This window comes from Nanorana parkeri, unplaced genomic scaffold (genome assembly GCF_000935625.1).
Source record: "Nanorana parkeri isolate BGI_ZX_2015 unplaced genomic scaffold, ASM93562v1 scaffold385, whole genome shotgun sequence".
In the NCBI taxonomy this organism is placed as follows: Eukaryota; Metazoa; Chordata; class Amphibia; order Anura; family Dicroglossidae; genus Nanorana; species Nanorana parkeri.
Window position 1 is genome coordinate 1,287,990 of NW_017306653.1, and position 10,487 is coordinate 1,298,476.

The following is a 10,487-nucleotide window of genomic DNA, read 5'->3' on the forward strand; positions in this document are numbered from 1 at the left end:
GGCACAGGGGGGCCCGGCCAGGGCATCCCTCTGATGGCGTGCGGGCCGCCTGGGTCGCTATGGCATATCAGTGCGCTGGCTGTCACTTGTGGCTGTGAGGCAGAACGCGCCGCTGTTAGATCACTGACAACCTGTCAGTGATGTCTGCAGTGGCGCGTTCTGCCTCACAGCCGCTGCTGAGCTGTGTCAGTTACAGCCAGCAGCTTCTGCAGAAGAGGCTGGACCCGTTTGCAGTGGAGGAGGCGGAGCCTGTCCCGGAAAACGTAAGAGGAGGCGGGGCCCATCAATGGAGTAGAAGACAGGGCCCGACGTTGAAAGAGGAGGTGGGGCCTGGGGACGGAAGAGGAGGCGGGGCCCAGCGACGGAGGGGGACCGTGCTGACAGGTAAGAGGTGTGCAGCCCACCGGAGACAGGGCCCTGTGATTTCTAGTTACGCCCCTGATTGTATGCATTTGGCCAACATCATGTGGACCTTCTACTTCAAATAAACCTAACCTGGTCTCCAATGTTTTTAATGTACCATCAGTGCTGTAGTGTAGAACTTGGAGGTCCCTGGAAGGACCTGTGATAGTCTTCACATCAAGCTCTCTGTCCCTGTGGAGCACCCTGTAACCTTTACCAATGCTTCAATGCTGTACATAAGGCCTCAACTAATACCAAAGTTGAGATTAAGCCCCATCACTCAACGGTCCAATTCATAAACATCAGTATAGGGCAGTATAGGCTCTGCCATATGGCATTTGAATTAAAGGGCAGGGTTAAAAGCTAATATGGGCTAGGGCATAATTTTGACTTGGGAAGAAGTCACGACCTTGTGTACAGCCTTCATCTTGGATCCAAGGGATTCCACTAGATTAACAAAAGTAATTGCAATCCCCACACCTTAACAACTCTGTCGTGAGGGGAACCTGGGGGTTGTAATCCGGGAGAGACATCCTTCTCCTTCCTTTCAGGGGTCCCTGGTGAAGAGCAGGCACCTCTCAGACTCTGCTCCCGAGTGACTTTAGAAGACATTCTGCTACTTCTTTTCAGGGATCCCTGGTGAAGAGCAGGCACTTTTTAGACTTCACTTCATGGGAACCCCTTATGTGCTGTTGGTGACTTTAGAAGCCTCCTTGGCTTGACCCATGTAGTGCATCATTGGATGAGCTTCAATACCAAGGTGAGCGCACTCCGTTCTGATATCCTTAATGCATTGCTGGCCCCACCACGTTTGCTCCTCTTCTGCTCTCTAGGCTGCCAGGAACGAGGGAGAGTAAGCACCAGAGTAAGATTTACAACCGGGTGCTTACACAGGTCTGAGGACTCATTTCCCATCCCCATGTGGGTTCCTGAATGGCCAATTGCCAAACATGAGCAATGCCACATGTGAAAAAGGGGAGTGCCATATGCTCCCCATATACACTAATACTGGGTATATGGCTTCATTTTTCCTGGGGAACAGAGTGGTGAGTGAGTGAGTGAGTAAAGGGAAGGTAAGTATAGGCCAAAATGAAAGGGCATTTGGAGTGTGAGTTTGGAGGTCAGCCAGGAGGTGGATGATAATAGTGCCCAGAGCTTCAGCCTGTAATGACCTCCTGTGGTCATCTCGGTCCTTTCATCCCCCCAGAAGAAGCGAATGTATCTTTCATGACTCATTCTCTATTGCTGTTTGCTTTTCTGCTTCAATAATTCTCTCCCTGAAATGTTATAGTATAACAATATTTTTATAAATGTATTTCTGAGGTTGCTGCAGTGTAGGATTGCTGAGTGACGGCTCTCATCTCTGCCAAGAGCTAAACCTGCCAACAGACTGACTGTGGAAAATGCTTTGTTTTCCTGTATTGACACCAGCAGGACTGTAAAGGGAAAAAGGATGTGACATATATTATTTCTGCACAAGCATTTTGTAATATGATGTGATTAAAAATGATTTTCTGATTCAGTCTGCAGAAGCTATGACTTTGAAAAACGGCCAAATTATTAAAACGTCGCTTCCGGGCATCTACTGTAACAGTATTCAGTTTGCGTGGAACACTTCCTAGAAGTCGCATCCCTCTGCTCGTGTAATTGGCTCACTACTTTCTGGATGCATCTGCAGAGAGCTATAAGCAGAGCTCAGACTAGTAGAGGAAGAAGCAACACAAGGAGTTAATAGTTAATTTGCTGATAGGAGGAGAGAGCAGTGTAACATAGAAATGAGCTCATCACTGTGCTGCTTGCCATTCAATGCACATTTTTAGAGCGGGGGTCGGGTCCATGACATTCTGGGTTTGGAGGAAACGGGATTGAATAATGTCAGCCATCAATTATCCAGGAAGAAAACTATGGCTATCTACTGCTGAAAAAGAAGTACTCTGGGAGACAGCTCTAAATTGAAGGTGAGTATTGCAGAAAACTCTGCTTTCTTTTATCTTTTAATCTCCCTCATGGTATGATTTTTTCTTTTTTTTTTCGCTTTTTTCGTTCTATGTGTATTAAAAAAAAACCTTTTGAATCTCCCGCCACCCTGCGACGCGGACGCTCGCAAGGGGCGGAACCCGGAAGACGAGTACCGGCATCGGACAGGACACAGCGCGGCTCAAGGGACAAGGTAAGAGACGCGCTGTGTATTCCCAAATGTGGCTCGGGGTTACCGCTTATGGTACAGAAAATTAACCCCGAGCCACACCCGGGAATACCGCCAAGAAGGTTAATGGGTTATTTTCTAATGGCGTTCTGCTTATAGTGTTAGTAAACCCTGCAATTGTATTAACTATTACAGCATCTGGCATTAGCATTACCTACTGTCAGTCACCGCTCCCCGCAGGGATTCCCCCCCTTCCCTCTCCGATCCTCCAGCGCTGACTGGAGGAACGGACGGGGAGAGGGCGGGCACAGCTGGCTCTGTCTCTAGATAGGCAGAGCTCGCTGTTGCTCACACAGCTGGGTGGATCTCTACAGTATTGTTGGGATCTGTCCCGGCTGTGGCGCTCTCATTATATAGCAGACAATGGCCCGCTATATACTGAGCTTTGGGTCACGGGAGGAGGTTAGTATATGTCCTCCCGTGACCCTAAAGAGAAGTTTGGGATAAAAAGGTTACCCCATAGTTCTCTTTTAACCTCCCTAGCTGTCTGATTATCTCAGTTATTTTTAAACTTTTAAATCTCCCGCCGGTTCCGCCCCCCTGCGACGCAAGGGATGGAACCCGGAAGACGGATGCCGGCATAGGCCGGAGGACACAGCAGGGCTCGTGGACAAGGTAAGTTACGCACAGTATAGGAAAAATAAATCTGCGCTCCTGGATATGGCTAAATTGTACTTGTATCAAAAAGCAGCTATGAAAATAAAGGAGGTGAACCGCCTTTAGATAGATAGAGTACTTGGAACACAGCGCTAGAGATAAAGTCAACAAAATATGTGTAAATATTCACAGATTGATATCCACTGATCACTCAACCCAATGTATAAATTATGTGTATTCGAAACAGTCATAAAAAGTAAACGAAAAAGATGGTTTGTATCACATCCGAGCCACACTCAGGTTTTAAAAAACCCTTAGTGAGTTATGAACTAATGCAGAAGATCAGTCCTTAGGATATGATGGTTGCCTCGTAAGTTCTCAAACCAACTATGAAGGAGTAGTCAAAGTCCAAATAGTTGAGTAAACCAAATCATTACATCTATATGAGCATGTTGGACATCCCATTTTAAACCATGGCCACCCCACCTATAACAGCCTCCACTCTTCTAGGAAGGCTTTCCATAAGAATTTGGAGTGTATCCATGAGAATTTGTGACCATTCATCCAAAAGAGGATGTGTGAGCTTAGGTACTGATGTTGGATAAGAAGACCTGGCTTGCAATTTATCAAAAGAGCATGTATGGGGTCAGGTACTGATATTAGATAAGATGACCTGGATCACAATTGGCATTCCAATTTATCACAAAGGTGTTCAGTAGGGTTGAAGTCAGGGCTCTTCAGGCCACTCAAATTCCTCCACAGCAAGCTGGTCAAACCATGTCTTTATGGGGTTGACTTTGTGCACAGAGGCATAATCATACAAGAACAGACAAAAGCCCTTCTCAAAATTGTTACCATAAGGTTGGAAGCACACAATAGTCTCAACTGTCTTTGTATGTTGTAGTATTAACAGTACCCTTCACTGGAAACACCTGAACTCAATCATTTGGAGGGGGGGTCCACATGTTTTTGGCCATACAGTGTTTTGGCTGACACAAAAATGGGCAAATCCCCCTAACAGAGCCTATAATTATAAAATCAGTAAACATTACATTACAACTGTGTTGAATTTTTTTCAAGACGAAGGTTTAAGCGGCATAATTCTGGCAGAAAGTAAGCCTTGATGTCACCGGATAAAACTGCCAATGAACCATCTGAATGAAATCAAGTCACCAATCACACATTCGCTGGAAGCGTTTACATAGTGCAAGGCTATGTCACAAGCGATTATCCTGAGAAAGGCAGAGCGGTGAACTGACCAGACCAGCATCCTTACTCCAGGAATACGATCAACTGGAAATGTTCGGTAGTAAAAGTAACGAGCTGAGATAAAAACAGCACAAACTCATAAAATGCTTGTGTCGCGGCCAGCACTGTTCCTGGACCGGCTAGAGGAATGCGGCGTATTGCCACGGACATTTTCAATATTTACATTGCGCAACGTGGAGCGTTATCCCAGGAATAGCGCGGCCTTTGTCTCTGCTAAATCCAGCTCGTTAACAGGAGATTGCCGTGTAGATGTTCTGCTGAACAATTTGTTTTTCCACATTCTGCTTGTGGCTTTATTAAACCTGAACTCCCCTCTAAATGAAACCTTTTCTCTAGTTTCTAAAGGCAGAAGTGAATGAACCTCAATTTAATTGTTTAAATGTAAAGTCCTGACTATAAGCAGACACCACAAAATGCTTGCTATGCGTATTATCCAGAAAATCCTCTACAGTGCCCCTCTCTGATTTAATTTAACTTTGTTACTAGGGCCTGACTTCGAGAGAGACAGTCAGCAACTTAAAAAAAAACTGCGGGTAAAAGCACAGAAAAATCAAGTATTCCTTTCCCTAAATTATTTTCTATTCCCTTGCACTGTGCCCTTTAACGTGCTAGCAAATGTGACTGCTCCAGGAGTCTCTAGGACAGCCCCTCCCTTCTTGCATATCACAGCCCTCTCCTCTTCTGGGAGTGTCCAATTACTGCCTGTGCTGGCCCAAGTCCTTTGTCCCTCCCCTAACTTCCCTACAATAACCTTTTATATAGCTGGAGCAAAATGGAAAAAGGAGGCGGGAGAGGTTTACTCCCACATCCTATTGTGACCCGAAACACATAAAAATCTTCCCAATAGGTCACAGATAGCAAGAGAAAACAAAACAACTAGACCAGGCATCCTAACTAGGGACGGTTTTTCAGTATCGAGTACGAGTACCGATATTTATATTTTTTATCTACCACTCCCCTTTCACTCATTTAGGGGTTTTTCTCCCTACTCTGTATAGAAAGTTCACTTACCAAAGTCTGTTACCCAGATCCCTCGCCAGCATTATTTCCAGATATAAGGAGCTGGTAACTCAGCGCTGCAAGCCAATATGAAGTGTCCACATCACGCAGAAAGTCACATGGACACCTGAAGAAGGATCTCACCTCCTGAAGACAGAAGAAGAGGAGACCGGAAAAAGTCACATAAGCACAGATTTAGGTGAGTAAAAGTACCTTCTGTATCTTCTCTTGCACTATGATAGAATGTAAGCTCTTCCACCTTCTGTATCTCCCCTTATACCCTAACAGATTATATGTTATTCCACCTTCTGTATCCTCTTATACAGTAATACCTTGGTTTACGAGCATAATTCGTTCCAGAAGCATGCTTGTAATCCAAAGCGCTTGTATATCAAAGCGAGTTTCCCCATAGGAAATAATGGAAATTCAGATGATTCGTTCCACAACCCAAAAATATTCATATTAAAATGATTACAATACTGTACTGTAATACTGTACAAAATATAAAGAAAAATAAACCAATTACCGGTTACCTTCGTGGCTGGTGTGAGAGGGACAAGAGAGAGGAGGATTATTGTGCAGGACGACTTTCACTGTCACTAACGGAATCACTGTTATCTCTTGACTCAATGGAATCTTTTTCATTTCGTGAAACCTTAACAAGGAATCTATCCAATGTGACATTGCATTGTTGTTAAACAGTCTCATCGCTCGCACTGCCACAGCCTTATTCGGGTGGCGCTTTTCTACAACATGTTGCTCTTATTGCAAGACATTGCTTGTATATCAAGGCAACATTTTTCAGAAATGATTCCTTGTCTTGCAAAACGCTCTCAAACCAAGTTACTGGTAAACCAAAGTATTACTGTATACCCTAATAGATTGTAAGCTCTTCTGCCTTCTGTATCCTCCCTTATACCCTAATAGATTGTAAGCTCTTCTGCCTTCTGTATCCTCCTTTATACCCTAATAGATTGTAAGCTCTTCTGCCTTCTGTATCCTCCTTTATACCCTAATAGATTATAAGCTCTTCTGCCTTCTGTAGCCTCCTTTATACCCTAATAGATTGTAAGCTCTTCCACCTTCTGTACCCTCCCTTATACCCAAATAGATTGTAAGCTCTTCCACCTTCTGTATCCTCTCTTATATCCTAATAGATTGTAAGCTCTTCCACCTTCTGTATCCTCTCTTATATCCTAATAGATTGTAAGCTCTTCCACCTTTTGTATCTTCCCTTATACCATAATAGATTGTAAGCTCTTCCACCTTCTGTATCCTCTCTTATACCCTCATAGATTGTAAGCTCTTCCACCTTCTGTATCCTCTCTTATACCCTAATAGATTGTAAGCTCTTCCACCTTCTGTATCCTCCTTTATACCCTAATAGATTGTAAGCTCTTCCACCTCCTGCATCCTCCCTTATACCCTAATAGATTGTAAGCGCTTCCAACTTCTGTATCCTCACTTATATCCTAATAGATCGTAAGCTCTTCTGCCTTCTGTATCGTCCCTTATATCCTAATAGATTGTAAGCTCTTCTGCCTTCTGTATCCTCCCTTATATCCCAATAGATTGTAAGCTCTTCCACCTTCTGTATCCTCCTTTATACCCTAATAGATTGTAAGCTCTTCTGCCTTCTGTATCCTCCTTTATACCCTAATAAAGTGTAAGCTCTTCCAACTTCTGTATCCTCCTTTATACCCTAATAGATTGTAAGCTCTTCCAACTTCTGTATCCTCTCTTATATCCTAATAGATTGTAAGCTCTTCTGCCTTCTCCTTTATACCCTAAAAGATTGTAAGCTCTTCCACCTTCTGTATCCTTCCTTATATCCTAATAGATTGTAAGCTCTTCCACCTTCTGTATCCTCCCTAATAGATTGTAAGTTCTTCCACCTTCTGTATTCTCCCTTATACAATAATAGACTCTAGGCACTTCTGCCTTCTGGATCACTTTATTATAGTTTTGCATATATGTTTTTTTGCATGTGAAAATGATGTATCCATTTTTAACCAGAAGGTGGCGCTGTGGGCTCCTTTTCACATTTGCCGGACTAATCTTACCTGCTTAGCTGAAAAATAAGTTGTGTACAAACCTCAACGGCTCAAGCTCCAATCTACACACAAATGAGTCAGAGTAGCCACTCCTTCCCTTCACCCTTTCAGGTGTGTACATGCGACTCTGAATTAAGTTTCAGTCTGCATTCAGAGCTATAGGCTGTTATTGCTGTTCCTTTCTGAAAATGTTTGTGGAACATCTGTCTATGACATCAATATTTTCACTGACACAGACATTTTCACTAGTGTTACCAGACAGAGCTGGACAGTTAAGTCCATTTAAACGAGGAATCAATTACAGCACAGATGTACTTAAGGTACAGTTGCCCTTTAATCTCTTTATGACAACATAATACATATATGTGGCAGTATGGCGGGTGGGCTGTAACACCAGATGGCACATATATGAATTGATGTATTGTTCTGGGGCACGCTCAATCAGTGCCCACAGAGCTGTGACCGGGCTGTCATCGAAAGTTTACCGTCAACTACTGCTGCTAGCTTTGGCCCGATTATGTAGTCATTATGCAGCCAATCACAGTGAACAAATGAACTGGAGTCCATCCTACCGGCCTCCAGCATCACGGCTGGCTCCTGGCGGCGGCATGGTGTTAATAAAGTTTTTACATTTTTGCCATGCTATGTATTGTATTTTTCCCTCATATTGTCATGACTGCATATGGACTCACTCGCTGCAGTAATAACCTACATGGTGGAATGAAGACTGATTCTTCTCCATAATGATTCTCATACATACACAGATATTTCAAGAATGCCTCGTTGATGGTGATTTGGTTATAATTTCCATCAGAAATGAGACGTAAATAAGAGCGGTGGATCTTGGCCCTTCATGCTGACGCTCTGTCCAAGACAGACTACGTCCGATCTCCGGAGCTGAACACCTTAGGCGGAACTAATTCCGTGTGCGTTTCAGAGATATTTTACAGTCGGCGGTGCCAGCTGCCCAGAGCACAGAACCAGCCAGACACTTTGACCTTACCTGAACTGTCAGGAAGCCTAGGCTTCCCTTATTCAGGGCTGTTATAGAGTTAGAAAAATACATTATTTGTGATATTGTAGCGGGAAACAGCTTCTGGAAACCAGCAATGGACTCCGGACACAGACTTCAGGAATACAAATCTTCTTTATTCTCTGCAGAGGACTCAGGTGACTACCATCTCCAATTCCTCAGTGGCCCTTTAAGGGCGGTCACTACATATTTATAACAACAATTACGTCACATTACATATTTCTAATACACATATTTCCTTTGCAGCTCTAAGCCAATCAACAAGCAGCATTTGCAATTTTACCAAATATGGTTCATATCCGTTATCAACTGTGGTCACAGCTTGTGACTACTATTGTCACAGTCTTCTGACAAGAAGGAGGGGGTCAGTCACAAAATACTGTCATCAGCATTTTTAGTTTCAAAATTACATTCTAGGACAAAAGTCAGACGGCCTTTTACACAGTGATGCTCTCTTTTACATGTGTGGTTAAAATGCAAGAAGGAGAGAGGAGGTCAAAGGCCTTATAATAAAACATGGATTATTTAAATATATTTAGCAATCTTATCTGCTGCCACATTCCCCCCTTTGATGCTCTCGCAGCGAAAATCTGAGCAAGATAAAGCATCATTACCAGACTACGAAAATACAGGGGGGTATCTTTAGTACACGGGATGGGCTAATAGCAGTCCTAGCTAGCCACGGGGAACCAGTGGTTGATATTTCCACATAGCCATTACATGGGCTGCAGCTTTTCCTTCTACAGTGGTCTCTACGAAACTCCTGATCATTCTAGTCCCTAGAGGTATCAGACAAGGGAGGAAAATAAAGGCTGCCAGTATTGCCATAACTACTCCCAACATGGCCTTCATCCCATTTATATTTGGAAACCAGTCCCCGAACCTGCCGTCAACATTAAATCCATCCCATGTTTGCACTGGCATATGAGCTAGCTTCCTCATCCTGTTAGTTATTTCCTCTATTGCATTTCCGTTGTCATCGATCTTTAAACAGAAGTTACTTAAGTTAAATTTTCAACAAACACTTCTCTCCGCAGCGAACAGATAATCTAATGCAAGTCTGTCCTAAAATATGGCAATATGTATCTTAGTTTCTTATTTCACAAATAAATTAAAAACATTTGCAGATTCATTGGTAATCATTTCAGGGCCATTTCTCCTACATGGATTTTATACAGGGGACCTGACCTGGCTATACAACATTTCCCAATTATGGATGTCTTCAGATACCACTCAGATTTTATTTTTACTCGCTTGGGGGGTTTTCAGGGGTGTTATTGAATAGAACATTGCAATCTGCTTCCCGGGGCCATTGGTTTCCCATGTTAGTCCCTCCACACACATAGCAATTTATCACTCTCACATTGTCAGCAACCTTTTTTCGCCAGTTCTAATGACAGGTTCTTGGTGTTAGGGGGTATTTTATGGGAAACTATAAAGGTTTGGGGTTTTGTTTTTTTAACACGTTCATACATGTGCAAACTGTTGTTTAATTTATTTTATTATTACTATCTATATACAATCTTTGTTTTACAAGTAAGCATGTAATACATGACACAGGACTCCCAGAACCCTCCGAGCTATCTAAAGTGACAGCACGCAGGCTAAAGCTGGACATGCACTGCTTGACTTCTGGTTAAATCCTGGTGAATCAGCATAAATTTGAGCGGTGGATTGTAAGCTCTTCCACCTTCTGTATCTTATCCTATATCCTAATAGATTGTAAGCTCTTCCACCTTCTGTATCTTATCCTATTAATAGATTGTAAGCTCTTCCACCTTCTGTATCCTCTCTTATATCCTAATAGATTGTAAGCTCTTCTACCTTCTGTATCCTCTCTTATATCCTAATAGATTGTAAGCTCTTCCACCTTCTGTATCTTCCCTTATATCCTTTTAGATTGTAAGCTCTTCCACCTTCTGTATCC